This window comes from Cynocephalus volans, chromosome 16 (assembly GCF_027409185.1).
Source record: "Cynocephalus volans isolate mCynVol1 chromosome 16, mCynVol1.pri, whole genome shotgun sequence".
Taxonomy (NCBI): domain Eukaryota; kingdom Metazoa; phylum Chordata; class Mammalia; order Dermoptera; family Cynocephalidae; genus Cynocephalus; species Cynocephalus volans.
The window spans coordinates 60591120-60612563 of record NC_084475.1 but is presented as its reverse complement, the minus strand read 5'-3'; the positions used below and the strand labels follow the sequence as shown (position 1 = coordinate 60612563).

Sequence of the window (21444 nt, the reverse complement as noted above, 5' to 3'; positions counted from 1 at the left end):
CACAGCTGCTGCTTCTCCTTGAGCTGCTGCCCCTCCCCCTCGGGAGTGATTTATGCCTTTTCCCTTTCCCTGGGATACTTGGCAACCAGATCCTTTGTTTGTATTTACAGCCTATTAACTACCTTTATCTAAGAGATAAGAAAGATCAATGAAAACCAGCTGCCCTTTGTTCAGACCATTTAAAGCCTTACCCCTACTCTCTATTTTCATATAAAATTTGCTGTTTATTTTGTAGGTTTTGGAAAAGTGGTTATAGATAGGAGCTTCTTTTGATCTTTGTTCAAATTCCTTAAACTCTGAGTGATTGGTAAACATTTTAGAAGCCAGTGGCTTCTAGCCTTTATTTTAGCTATTCAGAGCCATAGAATTGAAGACTTTGATAATAGGAAGAGGCTTTCAAGGAGTTTTAGTTCAATGCCTTTATCCAACAGATAAAGGAAACAGAGGTCCATGGAGTTTCTGTACCTTCCCAAAGACTACACAATTGGGGACAGACTGAGATGCTGAGTCTCCCAGACCTTTTAAACTGTGCTCCATGGGGGCTGGCTGGTTAGCTCAGTTGGTTAGAACATGGTGCTGATAACACAGAAGTCCAGGGTTCCCTCCCTGTACTGCAAGTTGCTGAAAACAAAAAACAAACAAACAAAAAAAACTGTGCTCCATGGAACACTAAGGAGCTTCTCAAACATGCCTGCGCTGAATTGTTTTGGTTTGGAGGGGTGGAGAAAAAGGTTTCCTTCTCTCCCTACCTCAACCATAGCAGCTCCATTTCTAACATTTTCATCTGTTTACCTTGCTAGACTTCCAACTTAGATTTTATTTGAACAATGAGTTTTACATCTAAAAAAGCATTTTAAAACCATTTTATTTCACCATGATGACTGCAAATTGGTCTCAATTAAGTATCCATAGTTTGACAGGGTCACATTTTTCTATTCTCATTTTAATTGCAGAGTTTGAGTCAGAGCTAAAATTCTACATCTGTGGAAAAACTATGGAAAGGAAGTCTGACACTTAGAATATTTAAATACAGTATTTAAATACTCTTTAATAATGGCTTTTGATCTCAGTCACAATCTCATGCTATGAAAATGTCTTACATTTAGGAAGCTAGAACCCGCATCATCTCATCCAATCTATGTTATATTTTTATGATACTTTTCCATCCCTTACATTGGAAATTATATAGTCACTGACTGATTTTCACCATAGCCTTGGAAAATTTAACAGCTTCATTGAGATATAATTTACATAGCATATAATTCACCAATTTAAAAGGCATAATTCCATGGCTTTTAGTATGTTCACGCAGTTGTGCAACCATCACCACTAATTCCAGAACATTGTCATCACCCCAAAAAGAAACCCTATACCCATTAGCATTCACTCCCCATTTTCCTCTCCCTCATCCCCTGGCAACCACAAATCTACTTTCTATGTCTATGAATTGCTTATCCTGGATATTTCATTTAAGTGGAATCATACAATATGTGGACTTTTATGTCTGGCTTCTTCCACTTAATATAATGTTTTCAAGTTTCATACATGCTGTAGTAGGTATCGGTATTTTATTCTTTTTTATGGCTGAATAATAGTTCATTGTACAGACATATCACATTTTGTTTGTCCATTCATCAGCTGATGGGTTGTTTCCGTCTATTGGCTATTATGAACAATATTGCTATGAAAAATATTTATTTCAGTACTTGTTTTCAATTCTTTTATATATAGACCTAGGAGTAGAATTTGAGTCTTATGCTAATTCTATGTTTAACTTTTAAAGAAACTGTCAGACTGTTTTCCACAGCTTCTGTACATTTTATATTCCCACTAGCGACATACAAGAGTCTGGTTTTTCTACATCCTTGCCATATTTCTAGATTATATAAAGAACACCTTTATCAGACATGATTTGCATATGTTTTCTTCCATTCTGTGGTTTGTCTTTTCACTTTCTTGATGGAGTCCTCGGAAGCAAAAAAGTTTTACATTTTAGTGATGTTTGATGATGTTCAATATATTTATTTTTACTTTTGTTGCTTGTGCTTTGGTGTGATAACTCAGAAACCATTGCCTGATGTAAGCTCCTGAAAATCTACACCTGTTTTCTTCTAAGGATTTTATAGTTTTAGTTCTTACATTTAGATCTATGATACATCTTGAGTTAATTTTTGTATATGATGTGAGGTAGGGGTTCAACTTTATTCTTTTTTATGTGACATCCATTTGTCCCAGCACCATTTGATGAAAAGACTTTTCTTTCTTTATTGACTTTTCTGGCATCCTTGACAAAAATCAGTTTGCTATAGGGCTGGCCATTTAGCTCAGTTGTTTAAAGCATGGTGTTACAACACCAAGGTCAAGGGTTTGGATCACCATACCAGCCAGCCACCACAGAAAAACAAAAATGAAAAAAAGTTAATCCACAATAAATGTGAGGGTTTATTTCTGGACTCTCAATTTTATTCCATCATTTATCCTTATGCTAGTACCACACTGTGTTGATTACTATAGCTTTGTATTTAGTTTTGAAATCAGAATGTGTTAGTCCTCAATCTTTGTTCTTCTTTTTCCAAACTGTTTTGGCTATTCTGAATCCCTTGCATTTCCATGTTATTTTTAGGATCAGCTTCTCAATTTTTACAAAGAAGACAGCTGGGATTTGGTCGTGGTAGTGTTGAATCTATAGATCAGTTTGGAGAGTATTGCCATCTTAACAATATTAAGTCTTCCAATCCATAAACATGGGCTATCTTTCCATTTATTTAGATCTTTCAAAATTTCTTTCAGTAATGTTTGTAGTTTTCAGAGTACAAGTTTTGTAATTCTTTTATTAAATGTATTCCTAAGTATTTTGATTTTTTATGCTATTGTAAATGGAATTGTTTTTTAATTTCATTTTTGGGTTGTCCCTTACTTGTGTATAGTAATATATAATTTTTTTAAATGAACATATTGAACTTGTAACCTTGCTGAACTCATTTATTAGTTCTAGTAGTTTTTTTAGTGGATTCCTTAGGATTTTCTATATACAAGATGATGTCATCTGCAAATAAAGACTGTGTTACTTCTTACTTTCCTATATAGATACCCCTTTTCTTGCTTAATTGCCCTTGCTGGAACCTCTAGTGCAATGTTGAACAGCAACAGCAAAGGTGGGCATACTTGTCTTGTTTCTGATGTTTGAGGAAAAGTATTCAGTCTATCACGGTTAAGTATGATATTAGTTGTGGGATTTTAGTTATTTCTACAATGCTAATGTATATCCCAGTAGAGATGTTCAAACTAAGGGTGAAATATAGAATAGAGATCAGAAGAAAGAGCTGGGCTACATTTCGAAATCCTCATTATTCAGACAGTTAAAGTTATCAAACCTAATGAGATAACCTAGGCAGGGTTCATAGGATGAGAAGAGGATTGGGGATAGACTTTTGGGAAGCATCAAACTTCGATGGATAGAAAAAAGACTAAGAGGAATCCTCAGAGAAGTAGTTCTATACCTGGTCTTGAAGAGGTATATGGAGAATTTCATAAAAATACAGATTCCCAAGTGCTGTCCCAGGAGATTCTGACTGAGGAGGGTTGGGCCTTGGCATTTGTATTTTTAGAGGCTTCACAGAAAATTTGGTTCTCTGGCCCCTTGGATCTGTACCTCTTCTCTCTCTCTCTCTCTCTCTCTCTCTCTCTCGATGCCATGACTAGGATGTGAACCAAGGTTGCTTCCTCTCGCCATGGGATCTGCTTGTACCCACCAGCTGCCTGCCGCTTTTCCACCATGAGTAGAAGCAGCCTGAGGCCCGTACCAGATGCAGCTGTCCCAGAACCGTAAGCCAAACAAACCTCTTTCCTTTATAAATTACCCGGTCTCAGGTATTTCTGTTGTAGCAACACAAAACGGACTAAAACACCACCAATGCTTGGCAAACTCATAAATCATGTTAAAACTTCTTTTTTAAGTCTTGAAGTTGTGTGTGTTTGTCTGTTCCTCCTTAAATAAAACCTCACCTGAGCACAGTACATATAATACAAATGGGACACTGGTTGAAGTGCCAGAGTGGAAGCCATGGAGCTTTGGCTTTGGCCTTCTCTTTCCTTCCCTCTCTGCCTTTAGAGGCCCCTGAAACACTTCTGAAAAAGTTCCAGCGCATCTCTTTGAAAGCCATCCATGTAGTAAATCATAGCCCTGAGTCTCCTTGAGGTCCCTATAATTCCATTTGGCTCCTTTTAATCTTTTATTCTACAGCCTGGAGCCTCTGTTTGAAGTGAGTGGTAGTAGGTGGGTGAGGCCTGTGGACTGCTCCAAGGCAACAGAGGAGCAGAGGGAGATTTCTAGCACAAGAGGAGGAGCTGGAGGTCACAGGTTGGATCCACGCACTGGCCAGCAGCCTTCTCCCTTTTCCCCCCAACAAAGAGGAGCTGAGCCACATCTTTACAGGTTCCCCCAGGATTAAGAGCAGGGGCATTTACGAAGAGGAATGGGGTATCAGCAGCAGAAGAGCTGAGGGGCAAGAATAGTGAAGCAAAAGGGGCCACTTGTTTTGGTGCCATTTACAAGTCAGGAACTATCTGACTTTATAAACATTTTATTACTCCTGACTATTTTAGGAGAAAGTGCTCTGTATATATTAAGATGCTTACAAATGCAAATAATCTTTATCACAGTAATTTCACTTCTAATAATTTCCACTAAGGACACAATCAGAAATTTGTGCAAATATTGGAGTCTGCAGGACTGAAGCCATGTTGGGACCTAAAACCACATGGGCTCTAAAAGATTTTTAAATGACAGTTTTTTTCTTGGCATGCATTTCTCTGAGTTTCCTCTTTTCCTGTAGTTATTTGATATTTTGAACCTTGATTATGGGGAAAGATGACATTATTTACGTGAATGTAAAGTTGTTTTCTAGTTAGCCTGGAGCTGAAGACTTGCACATACTATCCAAGGGAAACCAAGGAAGACATCAGTAAAGCTGTGCTGATTCCACCCCTCCAGCGGGACCCTGAAATAATAGCAACGACGGGAGCAGAAACCAGATGGAGTCTTAGCGAGACCTTGCATGCGGCTCCTTGCACAAAGCTCCCACAGCTCAGGTCCCCCTCCATCCTGCTTTTCATTTCCCAATTCCATTCCCTCAGACCACTCTTAAAAACCCCTCAGCAAATCTGAGTCATTGAGATGCCTTTAATCTGGCCTTTCTCCTACAGGCTTACCAGAGAGATGGGTTAGCCTAACATCTTTCCTCAGGTCACCAGTATTCCTGAATAAAAGCTGACTTCCATTTTCACCAACATTTAACTTTTGAGTAGTTTGTTTTGAAAGGGGGCAGGCAGTGGACCTGTTTTCAGTAGCACAAAGATACGTACAAGGGGGAAAAAAGATATATACAATGATATTCACTGCAGTTTTATAATAGTAAAAGTCTCCAAGAGGAAGTGATACTTGAGCTGAGTATTAGAGGGTGAATAGGAGTCAGTCGGGCCTATAGGGTGGGGAATATGAAGAAGGGAAAGTGTTCCTGTTAGAGGGGACAGTATGTGCCAAGTTATAGAGATGTGACAGTGTTTTGGTGTATTGGAATAAAATAAGAAATTGGGTATTACTGGAGCAAAGGATAAACTGTGAGTGGGAGGTGATGAGACTGGAAGGGAAGAAAAAGAGGAAGAACAGAATTATAATGTCAATTTTTTAAATTGCAGTAATTTGGGGCTGGCCGATTAGTTCAGTTGGTTAGAGCACTGCCTGGTAACACCAAGGTCAAGGGTTTGGATCCTTGTACTGGCCAGCCACCAAAAAAATAAAAAAATAAAAAAAAAAAATTGCAGTAATTTTACTCTTTGAGTGAAAAACACATTCTTTAGGTTGGTGAGTATACATGCAGAGATAAGAAATCTAGCCCTATGTGTAGGAATTTCAAACCAAGGGAAGTAGTGAACTATCCTTGAGTTTAAATGTTATTGGAAACAATAAAATAAGGAAGATTAAAGAGTCATGCTACTTTGATGTCAGATAAAATCATCTCTATGTATAATACATTGGTCAAAGTTCAAGAACTGGTTATCTTTATAAAAATATTATTCTTCTCTTTGCAAGGTCATCACAATGGCTTCAGAATTATTGGGGTAAGTTTTGTTTTCCATGCAAAAAGTTATATTTTAGCCAAGTTGATTGTAAAACAATTTTTTTTTTTGGGCCGAGCCCGTGGCGCACTTGGTAGAGTGCTGCGCTGGGAGCGCGGCGACGCTCCCGCCGCGGGTTCGGATCCTATATAGGACTGACCGGTGCACTCACTGGCTGAGTGCCGGTCATGAAAAAACGACAAAAAAAAAAAAACAATTTTTTTTTTCATATTATTAGTGGATTTATGCCCATTTTCATCAGCAATTGCTCTAAATTTACCGTTATCACATTGTCTCAGTCATTACCTGCTGTTGTACCACTTGCCTGTTCCTTAAACTCTAATTACTTTTTGCTACTCATCCTTTTGCTCCTTTTTTTTTTTTTTTAAAGATGACCGGTAAGGGGATCTTAACCCTTGACTTGGTGTTGTCAGCACCACGCTCACCCAGTGAGCTAACAGGCCATCCCTATATGGGATCCGAACCCGTGGCCTTAGTGTTATCAGCACCGCACTCACCCGAGTGAGCCACGGCCCGGCCCCTTTTGCTACTTTTTGCTATCCTCATCTTTTTGCTTCTTCTACTGCTAAAAAATCTTATCAAAGGAAGTCTTTTGTCACCTCTTCCCACCACCTACTTCGTTGTACTCTGACCACAAAGACCAAGGCTAAAATGATGTACCACCATCAGATTGTAGAGGAGGAAAAAAACCTTTTTCTTCTCCCTTCTTAGGTTTTCCCGCTAGGGCCCTGGAAATACACCTAACAGTAAGTGTATGGGGAGAAACTAGTGGAGGATAAGGGTTATTTCAGTAAATTTGTTATGTGGATTCCTCTCTCAGTGCCATGTCTGACCCCTGGGTTAAAAGTCTAGAATGATTAAGAGTTGTTCTTTTCCTAGACAAGAGAGGGAGACACCTTTACAAATGGAAATAATTTTTTTTCCTTTGCAAATAGAAATGTCCTGTGTTTAGCCAGATAGGGGGAGAGCTGCTTTTGCATCTGCTGTTTCTCAATTGTCTTCAGCTCAAAATAATTCTTATGCCAAAGTGGTATATTTGGGGTAGCATATTCTGATTCCCTACAATAAATCCTTGTTTATTGCATCAACAAACACTGGGTCAATGGTAGTACTTGCTCATAGGGAGGAGGTTATTAAGACTCACCTGACTGGTGAATTAGAACAACCTCATCTTGAATGTCCCTCTGTAGGCCTCAAATAGTTAAGAGTCTCAGCAGTGTAATTGGTTCTAAATGAACAATTCATGGTGGAAGAACCAGTCTCACACCTTGGAATTATGACTATAGAATTTTAGAGATGCGCATTATCCTGCACTTCAGAAATTATCTTGTCCAGCTCCATCTTACAGATGAAGCAACTGAAGCCCAGAAAGACAGCCTGTGTGACTGTGTAACCTTGGGCAAATTACCTATCTTCTCACTTTTTAAAAAAAATTTATTTCTTTATTATTATATTATTTTTTTTACATTGTAAGGTGGTGTTGTGGAGCAGTTTGGGGGAGGGGGACAGGGTGGAAGGAGGAGGAAGGGGGTGGTGTGGTCAAGGCCCCTGGCAACCTCTCATTCCAGCATGGGAGCCCTGGGTGCTCCCAACTGCGGCTCAGTGGTCATTGTTGGGTTAGATGCAGATGTTGGGGTGGCATGGCTGAGGCCCTCAGCCCCCCTACCCCCAGCTCAGGACCCAGGGGCGTTTCTGGCAGTGGCTTGGTGGTCATCACTGGGCTAGATGCTGATGTCGGTGGCATATGGCTAAGGCCCTCAGTCCCCATCACCCCAGCTTGGGAACCCAAGTTGCTTCCAGAGGTGGCCTGATGGTTGTCACTGGGCTGGATGTGGAAGTGGGGACCTGGGGGTGGAGGGTGGCTGAGGCCCTTGGCCCCCTACAACCCTGGCTCGGAAGCCTGGGGCACTTCTGACAGCAGCCTGGTGGTTGACGCAGGGGGAATGTCATTGGGGTGGCATGGCTGAGATCCTCAGCCCTCCCCCTACCGTGGCTTGGGAGCCTGGTGGACTTCCTGTCCCTCTAGATTTTACAGGTGTTGTTTGGTGGTGTTAGACCTTTACTGGTTAATATCAGAACTTTGTCTCAGATCTGTGGGTTTTTGTTTTTTCTTTCAATTCTGTTTGGGATTATTTGCTTTTCCCACCACTTAAACTCTGTACTGGAACTGATTTGTTGACCTTTGCTTACTTCTAAAATGGGGGGATTTCCTTGGGGACCAGCACTTGAGCTCTGTGGTTGAGCTAAATTGCTGCTTTGCTGCTGATTCCCTGGGGAAGGCTTTTTGTGCAGCTCAGGTTTTAATGGTTGTCTTTGTAGGTACTTTGGGTCTTGTGAGATCAGGTACACCTGGGTTGTGTGGAAACTCTGGTCTGGGCCTGAGTCATTTTAGCAAACAGCATCCGCTGGGGTTCTATACTCCTGACCAGTCTCCACTGAGTGATCCTGTGCTGACTGGGGGGCAGATCAACTGTCCTTGCTGTGCCACAGTGTTCCCCCCGAGGGCCCATCTCCCCCACCACCCATGCTGCAAACACTTCTCATGGGGCGGGCCATGCTCCAGTCTCTTGAGATGACCCACCAGCCAATGAGTGGCTCCTTTTTTCAGTTGTCTGTGACCCCTTGCTCCTCTGTGGGTTCAGTGGGAACCCTGTCAGTGGTCTAGCTGGTCTGGGGGTCAACAAGGCCCTCTTCTCCCCTCCAGCCTCCATGCAACTTCATATCAACAGCACAGCAGCGGCTTTTGCTAGCTCTTGGCCCATGTGCTCACGAGGGCCAGCCTTGAAGTGGTCGGGGCCTGAAATGGTTGGAGCAGTCCTTCTTTCTCACATCGTGGCTTCTCTTGCCTTCATGAACTCCATAGGTTCCTCTTCCCCTGAGCTCTAGTGGCCCCAGCTTGGCAGTCGTTGTTTTTTAATAGTTGTAAATTGGTTGATTGTGAGAGAGGGTGACACTGGGGACTGTCTATTCCACCATCTTGATCGGAAGTTCTACTCTCTTTTTTATCTAGTAAGTTGATTTTAGGGTTATTGGAATAAATGAGGTAATGCAAGTGAAACACTTAAGAGTAGTGCTTATCCCTGTCAAAGGACAAAATTAAAACAAATCTTGTTTAAAGATCTCAATTGACTTTATTGCTATTCTAGAATCAGGTAACACTTCATTCCACAAAATAAAGCAAGTATTCCAATGACCTGAGTGAAAAAGATTGAATGTATTGACAGAAAAGGGGCTAAAGAAAGCAGAAACAAGGAACAAAAAATCGGTTATTATTATTACTTTTTTTTTGGCAGTTGGCAGGTGTGGCAATCTGAACCCTCAACCCTGGTGTTATAATACCATGCTCTAACCAGCTAAGTTATCTGGCCAGCCCCAGAGTGGTGATTTCAAAAGTTACCTTCCTTGTAAGGTGGGGACAGGGAGACAGAACAATTGAAAAATAACTGCTTATTTAACATCAGGTTACTTCAGGCTATCCTTTTTATGTAAGGATTAAAGCAGAGGGAACTTTATTATCATGCTTATTGAAGATTTAAACTGGCCTCTTTGGGAAATTGGCTGCTATCTCTCTCCTGATTTCTTGGAAGAAACAACTTAGTTTGGTTTTGGGGAGGTGGAACTTTAGCAGGGGTGACTCCATTTTGATTTTTAGTCTGGTCTGTTGGGGCTTAGTGCAGAAACAGTCCAATACAATGGCCACCTATAATTTTTATTTAAGAACCTAAGTAAATCATTCAATAAATGTTTGTTGTTATGATTATGGATACAACAGTGAACAAGAAGTCCTGAATCTGCTATTAATTTGCAGTTATCTCAGAAAGTCTCTTAATATCTCTGGGTCTCAGTTTTAACCTAACCATGAAGTGACAAGGTTGAACTAGGTCAGTGGTTCAAGTTGTGCTGTAGATCCCTAGAGTTCCCCTGAAGGACTGCAGGGAGGCTGTGGGGAGACCAGCAGGCAGGCACCAAATACTTACCATCCTTCAACCAAAGCTATTTTGCTTCTTACTTTTGTTTAAATAAGAGTTATGCTAAAAACAAACAAACAAAAAAACTACTTAACGAGATCATCTTTAATCTCAAGATTCTATCATTTTTGCAAAGATCACACTGGGTCCCTCTGTTGCTCTGGTTTTCAAAATAAAGACATGGGTTTTAAAGTTTTAAGGATAAGATCAGCTTATGACTATCGGCACAGAGCCAGGATGGAACTCTAGGTCTCCTGACAGTAAGGAAGAGACATGATAATGTCTTGAGGTTAACAGGAAAAAGATCTTTAAATGATCAATGCTCAATAATGGTTGTGGATATTTTGTGTTTTGTTTATGGGGAAGCAAATCCTGGATTTTTACTTCTTAGTTTCCTTTTGAATTATTTAAGGGGCGAGTATTCTTTTGGACAGTGCTGATGACTATCCAGTCTGTGATTAACACATTTATTACAAAATCCTGGGTAACTTTTCTGTTTGCTGAATTATAGTTTATTGAGAAAGAAGATCTTAAGGAGGATTTTCACCATTATTTCTACTCAGATTTATTTTTTTTAAAGGTTGTAGAATGGTTATTGCCATGCTATTGAAACATCCACATGAGGATTTGTATACTTGAGATGCAATTCTCTAATATAGTTCTAATTTTCTGCAAGCCCACCCCAATTTCAAAGCTCTAATCAAAAAAGAGGCTATGTACATGTTAAGCAAGTAAAATTTATTGGTGCATAATAAGCTCATGATATATTTTCTATTGGGCTAAGTTATTATTATGAAAAATTATTATTATTATTCTTTGGCGGCTGGCCATGGGTTCAGTTATTAACAGTAGTTTTGTTTTTCCTGCACTTCAGACTTTCCCAGGATAAAAAATGTTTAGATTTACAAGTACTATATCAGATTCCAGTATATAAATTCCATACTCTTCTTTCCATTTTGCCTTTTCAAGCGTAATATTTCCATTGTATGAAATAGAAAGGGCACTGACTTTAATCAGATAAGAAATGTGATCCTAAGAGATATGCAGCTTTCTACTGTTTAATTTTAATTCTCATTTAGAACACACCTAGTTCAGACTCGATTACAAGGTGTTGCAATCAACACAACATACCTGAATGTAAATGAAATAACGAGCTTCGGTTTTTTACGAAAACTCCGTTGAAGACTAAATTTCATACTAATCATTCTCACATCTACATATTTTTCATATGAAGAAAGTTACTGTATAAACTATACAGTGAAAAGGAAATCTTTTACCTAGCCACAATCCCTGTCTCCCAGTTCCCCTACTCAGAGATGACCACTAGACCCAGTTCCTAATATATCCTTCCAAAGCTAGTCAATGTATTTTTCTGACCATAAGAAAGCAAAACTTTAATGCACATCATTTCATCTGATCCTAACAAAAGTCTTGTAATGTAGGCAGAAGAGGTTTCCTCCCCGATCACAGAAGTGAAAACAATGGCTCAGAGAAGTTAATCATTATAACTTTGTTCTACAACTAATACGTTGATCACACAATCAGTTTTCTTCATTGAGCACCTCTTGCATCCAGGCAGTGGGTTAAGGGGTAGAGCCAAGACTCAAGTTCAAATTAATAACATCTCAGTGTTATTTCTGTTACTTGGAGTGGTTCTTGAATGTCTCAGTTTAAAAGATTGAAAGTTTTTAAATTTTAAGAGGCTTTCTTACAATTTAACTCAAAGAGTATAATATACCCACAATATTCTGCAACAGCTGAGGACAATGGAAAGAGAAAAGTATAGGTAGGCTTTTGTAACTATAGTATATGCCTGCTAGGTATTCTAGGCTTTCATTTTAAAGATTTCTTAGGAAATGCCAACTGTTACCAGGAAGTATTGCTTTTGGTTTAATGTTTTACCCTGCTGGTGCACACCACCCTTAAATGATCTTAGTGACTAATAGGACTGGCACCAGTTCTCACTTACCAGATGTGAAATCCACTTACCAGCTTGTTTTTTGTGTGTTTTCTGCTAACTTGCAGTCCTAGACAAAAACCACTTAAAGAACTTCTTAAGAGGCCAGCCCATGGCTCCCTTGGGAGAGTGTGGTGCTGATAACACCAAGGCCATGGGTTTGGATCCCTATATAGGGGTGGCCGATTAGCTCACTTCAGAGAGTGTGGTGCTGACAACACCAAGTCAAGGGTTAAGATCCCCTTACTGGTCATCTTAAAGAAAAAAAAAAAAAAAAAACTTCTTAAAATAAGTGAGAATCAGCAACAATGCAGTTAGTTGCTCCTTAATTTTTAAATTGGCCTGGCACAGTGGCCTCCCCCAAGAGTCATATGTTCACGTGTTCCCTGATGTTAGTCAACCCTCCCCTGCTGCCCACAGTGACTCAGATGGCAGCTGCTGAGAACAGGAAGGCCTGAGGTTCATGTGACAAGCCACCAGCCTTTACCAGAACACACAAAACAAGTGGGATGTCTCCCCCACAAACCCCCCTCAACTTTATGTTGCATTTCGGGGATTTTTTTTTTCTTCTTTTTTCTCCCTCAGACTGCTCTGAATTTTCTCTTTGACTGAAATTTCATCTGTGGAGAAATGCTGTCTGCAAGGGCCTGCTGAGGTTTTGTCTGGGCCTGCCTCACTGAAGAAGCTGTTAGCACGCCGTGAATGGAAAGAATGTTTCTGTGCTTCAGAGATCTCTGAACACGCTCTTTCCGAAACGAAATCAGTTCCTTCCAGCAGGGATAATTTTCACTAGTGGAGAAAATGAAGCCGTCCACATTCAGTAGCCGATCTCTAGATTTCAAAAGGGACCACACATCTGCACGTTTTCTTGGAGATTTTCTTCACCAGGTTTAAGTCATTGTTTTCCAAAGTGTGGTCTGAGAACCACCCACATTTGAATTATCTAGGTTAAGATATCTTTAGGTCCTTTAAGGAAGGACCCAGTAATCTGTGTTTTGACAAGCACTACCACTCATTTTTATGCACAAAATTAACATGGTTAAATCAGAGTTCATAAGCCTTCATTTGTAACACAATCCAAAGGAGAGTCCCGAGGCAGAGGAGTGTTATTTATGTCTCCCCTGTCCCCTCCCCTCTCCTCCCCCTCCCTGCCAAAATGCCATTTCTGACAATGTTACACAGTCACTGTAGAAGGAAATAGGGAAATAGGGAAAAGACTAAGGAGGAGCTAAGGAAACAGCTATGTTCTCTCACAAAGCTTGTTAAAAACACACATTCCTTTCTCCCCATTCTAATTAAGTAGGTATGGCACGGCAGGGCATAGGAACCTACATTTGTAAAAACACCTACATTGATTATAATGTAAATTGATCTGGGGTACATTAGAATATCGTTTGCTTAATGTACTGGAGCCTGGAGCTCTAAGTTCCTTCGACAGGTTTTTTTTTTTTTTTTTTCTTGGAGCAGCTTCAAAGGAAGAAAAACTGTCAGCACAAAGACCTAAAATAATTTTACAATTTAAAGACGTATGTGGGTTCTCTAGCTTGCATTTGGATTTATATATTCTGTGCTTGTGTTAAGATAGTTCATATTTTTTATTCAAAAACAATATTTGCTGACATTTTCACAAATGAGTGGGTACTTCAGAAAGTTCGTGGAAAAATAGAATTAAGAGATGATACAAATCTCTCCATGAACTTTTTGAAGACCTCTTGTACTTGCATATGACTCCATTAAAAAATGTCAACTTCATTGTATTTTCACACTACCAAGCATTATGGACAGGAAGTTTTTATTTTTCTTGTTTTTTCTGTTGGGCTTCTACCAGCTTCCATCTAGTATTCATGTATCAGAGATGGAAATTGTAAGGTGAGGGCTGAGCCCGTGGCGCACTCGGTAGCGTGCTGCGCTAGCAGCACGGCGACGCTCCCGCCGCCGCGGGTTCAGATCCTATATAAGGATGATCGGTGCACTCCCTGGCTGAGCGCCGGTCACCGGAAAAAAAAAAAAAAAAAAAAAGAAATTGTAAGGTGAGAAGAGCGCGAGAAGGGGGGAGAGGTGAGGGAGGCATCTTATAACTTCCCACACTATAAGTACATATGGCAAATTATTTGATCTACCCAAAATTGCATAAAATAAATTCATTAGGAATTAACGTTTTATCTTAAAATATTATTGTGAATCCTTCATTTTGTCAGTGATTATTCTGGTGCTTACTCTTGGCTGAAATGGTAATTCATTAGAACAGGCATTGGCCATAGTTTACCATAGTTACGTTCCAGGGATAGTATGGAAGCGTGGCCAGGATAAAATCATGGTGGCTTGTCTAGCAGTGGGAATTTCTCCTTGACAGAAAGTGAGCTGAGATGCCGGCTACCATTCAAGCTTTATTAAAGGAAGAAAATCTGCTGGGCTGTGCTCAAAGTAGCCCAGGGCTGCCCTGAAGAGGACAGCACCAGGTGTGAGGGTGGTAGAACCGCCAAGAGCTGGCTGATACCATCAAGGAGGGTCATTATGCTAATGTGGATGGGGTGGAGAACTGCGTCCTTGCAGAAGCAAAAGGGGTTTCTGTTCAAGTCAGGAGGCTTCTCCTAAAGGGAAGCGGGGAGGAGAGGGGGTGGGTGTCGCCATTTTGTACTTGGGCTTGTCTAAAGTGGTGCTGGTTATGTTGCAGATCTATTATTCCTACCTTTTAAGTATGGGGAAAAGGGCGGAGGTCTCATTCTTCCGAAGCTACTTCCTGCTGGAGATGGGTGAAGATATGGAAAAAATAAAAGGTGGCGGGGTATTGGTTTCGTGTGGAGAGGCTCTATTCCTCCAGGGAAGGGTCGCTGATTCTGAGGGGCTGATATCCTCCTTGCAGGGACAATTCCATGACCTTTTGGTTGGTGAAAGCCTGCATACATTCCTGCAAGAAATTAGAGAAACACCAAAAGAGACAGGGACCAAAAAGTAGGATGAGGCACAGTTAGGGGTCCTAATAGCCAGGGTATCCAAGGGTTCAGTGAAATGGTTGAAGTTGTTTTGGATCACCCAGGACTCATTTAGTAATAACAGCATTCCTCCCCCCAAAAGAGGCAGGTGCCTTCCTTCTCGGCTGTAAGGAAGTAAAGGGCCTGATGGTTCTGTAGAGTGACTGTCACGAGTGAGGTGACCTGTCACTGGAGGGAGGAGATGCTGTCTATACTTAGTTCTTCTGAGAGTTTTTGATAGAATTGAGAGGCAGTAGCAGGGCCTGCTATGCCAGGTCCATTTTCAGGAAGGACCCCTGCCCCAATTAAAAAGGTACAATTAGGGCCGAGCCCGTGGCGCACTCGGGAGAGTGCGGCGCTGGGAGCGCAGCAACTCTCCCCCCGCGGGTTTGGATCCTATATAGGAATGGCTGGTGCACTCACACTCACTGGCTGAGTGCCGGTCATGAAAATGACAAAAAAAAAAAAAGTACAATTAGTGCCCTACAGGAGCAGGGGGGCACTTCCTGAGAGGGGGGCCGAAGTTAGTCCCAGTCCCATCTCCATCTCTCCATCTGTCTGAAGGGTGATGTCAGGGATGAGCCAAAAAAATGTGCAAGAATTCACATTAGGGGGGCAGGCAGCAGGATAATGTAGTTTTACAAAGGAAATATATTCTGGTTTTAGGGCATGGATGAGGAGGAGTAAGTGAATGGTAGCGTTTGGGGTTAGTGAGGCAGAGTGTGGGCAGGCCCCGCATAACGCTGACAGTCCCCACTGAGGTGAGATTAGAGGAAAGTGAAGAGACGTTTGTGGAAACGTTGTGGGCTGCATCGACAGGGAGGGGGTGACCACAAAAAGTTTCTTGTGAAAATGTGGTACATCTACACAATGGAATACTACTCAGCTATAAAAACGAATGAAATACTGCCATTTGCAACAACATGGATGGACCTTGAGAGAATTATATTAAGTGAAACAAGTCAGGCACAGAAAGAGAAATACCACATGTTCTCACTTATTGGTGGGAGCTAAAAATTAATATATAAATTCACACACACACACACACACACACACACACACACACACACAAACCGGGGGGGGGGGGGGAAGAAGATATAACAACCACAACTACTTGAAGTTGATACGACAAGCAAACAGAAAGGACATTGTTGGGGGGGAGGGGGGGAGGGAGAAGGGAGGGAGGTTTTGGTGATGGGGAGCAATAATCAGCCACAATGTATATCGACAAAATAAAACTTAAAAAAATAAAATAAAATAAAATAAATAAACATCTATTCCAAAGTAAAAAAAAAAAAAAAAAAGTTTCTTGTGAAGTGGGAGACAAATGAGTCGCTCGGGGACCAGTCTGATTCGCTGAGGACTGCATCATCCCTGCAGACCTGGAACCTCCATGTTCCAGGTAAGGGGAAGCATTGAGATAGGAGGAAAAACAAGGGAAGGATGCAAAGGGTTAGGGAGCCAGAAGAATTTAAAGGGGACACTGCCACAATGAAATTGCTAAGAAGCATCCTTACCGATAGGAGGTAAAAGAAGTGCCAGGAGAAATCTTCCCATAATGTTACACTCTTTTGGGGCAGCTGCTGCCAATCCTGTAGCAAGTACTAGAATAGATAGTAAAATAGTAGCTCTTCTGCGAGTGATGTGAAGCGGGCCAGCAAGAGTGAGAGGATAATCACCGGGGCCTTTTGTGGGGAGAGTAATATAAGGGCTGTAGAAGGTGTAGTCGGAGTTCATAGCCTATAAGAACTGAATTATGGAAATCTAAAAGGACTTGCTCAGCTTGTGTAGTAGGGAGGACATAGTGACTGGAGAGAGTATACCAGTTGTCCTTTCCCTGTGCCCCCAACTGTTGGAAGTGTTGTATTTCTTGGAATGTGTATTGGGATAAGGGCGTAGGGGCCATGAGAAGAACATGAGTGGGAGAGGGAGAGTGGGGTCCTGGTGATTGAGCAGCCTGTTTTGTGGTTAGATCCGCCAGTTTGTTTCCCTGGGCTAAGCAGTCATTGCAGGTTTGGTGTCCTCTGCAGTGTATAACCCTAACTTCTGGGAGTTGTGCAGCCTCAATAGCTTGTGTTAGGGGCCGGCCCGTGGCTCACTCGGGAGAGTGCGGTGCTGAGAACACCAAGGCCCCGGGTTCGGATCCCATATACGGATGGCCGGTTCGCTCACTGGCTGAGCGTGGTGCTCACAACACCAAGTCAAGGGTTAAGATCCCCTTACCGGTCATCTTTAAAAAAAAAAAAAAAAAAAATAGCTTGTGTTAGAATTACTGTGGCATAACCTGCCTGGGGAGCGGGCGTGGAGGTGGCACTCCCGTCTATGAACCGTGTAATGGGATGCAGGTAGTTGTGTGGAAAGGGACTGAGAAAGAGGTCTAAAGCCTCCATGCAATTGTGTTCTAAGGGTCATGAGTGTTTTGGGATGAGAGTGGCTGGATTTTAAGGGAGGACAAGGTTTAAAGGAGAACTGGGAGTTTTCAATGAAAGTAAGGTGAGTAAGTTGTAGGAAGGAAAGGGAGAGAATTGACTTGGCCTTATGGCTGAGAAGGTCTTGACTTGTTTAAGAGCTTTTTTTTTAGTTTAGAGCTTTTTTATGCTTAAAGGGCAGCTGCCACCAAGGCCCATAAACAGGGGCTCATTCTCGAGATGTGTTGTCTAGTTATTTAGAGAGATATGTAACCAGGGAGAAAATATCTCCTGCCTTTTTGTCCCAAAACCCTGACTGCCAATCCTTGGGTTTTGGTGACGTATAGGATAAAAGGATGAGATAGGTTTGGGAGAGAGATAGAGCTGCTGGGCCTGTGAGGAGAGTGGCTTTTAATAGCTGGAAGGGAAAATGAATGGGCTTTGTGGGAAATCTTTTTTGATCACTCATTATAGAAAGTGTCTTGTGCCGTTTTTCATCAGATAGCAAAAATGAAGATAATTGATAATATCCAGTGTTGATGTAAGTGCTTGAAAATAGGTGCTCTGTATAAAGTTGGTGGGAGTTAAAATTAATACTTTTGGGAGAATATTTTGCAGGATTTCTCCTATGTAAGTCCTTATACATATGCACAAGAATATATGAGAGAGATGTTTATTTACTCGCTGTAGAAAAAAAGGTGGAAACAATTAAATGTCTATCAAACAGGGTAACTGTTAAATTTTGGTACATCTTGTGATATACCATGCAGTTATTTAACTAAATGAGGTGGATCTCCAGATTCTAAAGGATATGATTCTTTAAAATTAGGAATTTATGTTTATTTAAAACTATTTCAGCTGGCTGGTTAGCTCAGTTGGTTAAAGAGTGACCTTGTAACACCAAGGTCAAGGTTTCAGTTACTAGTACCTCCAACCACCAAAAACATTTCAAATAAAGTTTAGAAAAACAAGTTATAGGGCCGCCCATGACTCACCTGGGTGAGTTTGGTGCTGATAACACCAAGGCCATGGGTTCGGATCCCTATATAGGGATGGCCAGTTAGCTCACTTGGGAGAGCGTGGTGCTGACAACATCAAGTCAAGGGTTAAGATCCCTTTATCGGTCATCTTTGAAAAAAAAAAAAAAGAAAAAGAAAGACAAGTTATAGACTGGGAGAAGATAGTTGCAATGTCTACCACTAACAAACTTTTTTTTTTTTTGGTGGCTGGCTGGTAATGTCTACAACTAACAGGAGATTTCAGAGCTAGAACAGCAGTTTTCAAAGTGTAGTCTTTGGACACCTGGGGTCTCCAAGAACTTTCAGGAGTGTCTGCAAAATCAAAACTATTTTTTATAATAATACAGAAACTTCATTTGCCTTTTTCATGTGTTGACTTTCACACTCATTATACAAAATTAATGTTGTATAAAATTGAGGCCTGATTTTCTGGCTTGGGCAATTGAATGGGTAGTGGTAGCCCACTAGAAAACATAGGAAGAATAGCCTAAGGGGAAGGGAAGAATCCGATTTCAAATGTGTTGATTTTGAGATGCCTATGGGACATCCACATGGAGTCAGTACGTTGACATGTAAGGATCTAGAGCTCAGCAGAAGAGCATGGCAAGATGGGTAGTAATTATACTGCTTCTTTACATATACCCTAGTTATACTAAGTTAAATCCTCCTGACATTCTCTCTTTGCCCAAGGCTACACATCTGTGTAACCTTGGGCAAGTTAAAAAAACCTCCCTGTTCCTCAATTTTCTCTTCTTTAAAATGAGAATAGAGCTGATTAGAGCATAGTGTTGCAACACCAAGGTCAAGGGTTTGGATCCCCTTTCTGGCCAGCTGCCAAAATGTAAATAAATAAATAAATACAAAATGAAGATAAATCTGATGGCCATTCCTACTGTGCTGACATTTGCCACTGTGCTGGGCTCCTGCCATCGTGAAGGAAATACCAGGCTTCCTACAGCAGAGCCAGAGCTCCAGGCCTGGCACTGACACCATCTGGAGGAGCTCCTCAAAGAAGTATGGCATCAGCTGACACTTCAGGTGCTTGATTTTGTGCAGGACCCATGCTTTGCCCAAAGAGATGGTCTCATTAAGCTTTATGAAAACTTCGTCATGACTTTGAACACAGGGTGAATCCTTTGTCCCTGGTAGAAATCATTCTTCATGTAGTTAGATGACTGATCCTAATGTGGCTCTTACTTTTTTGAAAAGGACTCATGAGAAGATGAAAAGTAGTGATGAGGCAGTGATCCTGTGTGAAACAGCAATTGGAGCTCTAAAATTAAACACTGGGGACCCACAGGTTACAAAGGAAACAATTGAAGATGTTGAAGAAATGCTCAAAAACCTCCCCAGTGTGACATCAGTTTGCAGTAGTTTCTATGATATCTCCAGTAAATACTATCAAACAATGGGAAAACATGCGTCCTACTACATAGGTGCTCTGCAGTTTCTGGGCTGTGTTGACACCAAGGATCTACCACTGTCTGAGCAGCAGGAGAAAGCTTTCATGCTGGGACTAGCAGGACTTCTTGGTGAGAGGGTGTTTAACTTTGGTGAACTCCTCATGCACCCTGTGCTGGAATTGCTGAGGAGCACTGACTGGCAGTGGCTGATTGACACTCTCTATGACTTCAACAGTGGCAATGTAGAGAGATTCCAGACTCTGAAGACCGCCTGGGGCCAACAACCTGATTTAGCAGCCAACAAAAGCCCAGCTTTTGAGGGAAATTCAGTTGTTGTGCCTCGTGTAGATGACTTTCATATGACCTGCCAATCACAGACAACTCATTTTTGAAGAAATTGCCAAAAGTGCTAAAATCACAGTAAACAAGGTGGAGTTGCTGGTGATTAAGGCTCTATCGATGTGGCTGGTGAAAGGCAGTATGGATGAAGTGGATAAGTGAGTTCACATGACCTGAGTGCATTCCTGAGTTTTGGATTTGCAGCAAATCAAGGGAATGAAGAACCACCTGGAATTCTGGTGTACTGATGTGAAGAGCATGGAGATACCAGTGGGGCACGAGACCTACGACATCCTCACCTAGGGTCCCCTGATGCCCTGCCCCTCATGTCCCCCTGCCTCACCCAGGCATTTCTGTGGCTGATGAAACTGGCAGCTAAGATCTACATTGAATTAGGGTAGGGCTGGGGTCTGTCTGGAGTAGGGATTGAAAAACAGATGACTGCCATTGATAGGGAGCCAGACCACAGGGACAGGGCTCCTTCGTGGCTGTCTCCTGTAGCCTGCATGGGCAGGGGGTCTCTGAGTCTCGGTGATGAGGAAGAGCAAGAATGTGAGGGAAAGAGTGGCCCTCAAGTCTGGAGGACACGTGCTCCGAGGGTGACCTCCATCTGCATCCACCTGTGTGAACACCTTTTCCAATGTGGCTTGAGAATGTTCCTATAATTAATAAACTTTTGCTTTTAAAAAAATGAGGATAATGAGCCTTTATTATAGGATTGCTATGAGGATTAAGGGACTTAATACGTGTTAAGTGCTGCTAAGAATAGTGCATGGTATAGTGTACGTAGCAAGCACTCAATAAATATCAGCTGTTTTATAATTATGGGACCAGTACTTTCTTTTTGTAGCACTTATCACAATTGCTAGCGTATAATTACCAGGTTATAATCTCTAAGAGAGTTTGGGTCGAGATCCCTGAAGTATCCCAAGTACTAGTACATAGTAGATGCTCAACAAATACTTAGTGAATTAATAAATGTATCTCCCAGGGTGGTGGTTGTACTGATGCAATTTCCTTTCCATCTCAAAGCTGCCCTTGATTGAATGCAGATCAACAGGTTGGAGAAGTGAGTTCACTGTGACTTGTTCTCTGCTTTATACAGTGTTGTGTCCCCCACAGTCCCTATGATGGTGCACATAAACAAAGGGATTAGTAAGCATTTAGGGGTTAGTTGATTAAATTATGTGGATTGATCCTCATCTCCTACCCCAAGTTTGCCTGTTGTAAGATATAAAGC

General features: G+C 41.5%; 1 pseudogene; it reads left to right on the top strand.

The window, feature by feature from the left end:
- The first annotated feature begins 7778 nt into the window (after window positions 1-7778).
- On the top strand, window positions 7779-20507 carry LOC134364537 (26S proteasome non-ATPase regulatory subunit 13-like; annotated as a pseudogene).
- The last annotated feature ends 937 nt before the right edge of the window (window positions 20508-21444 follow it).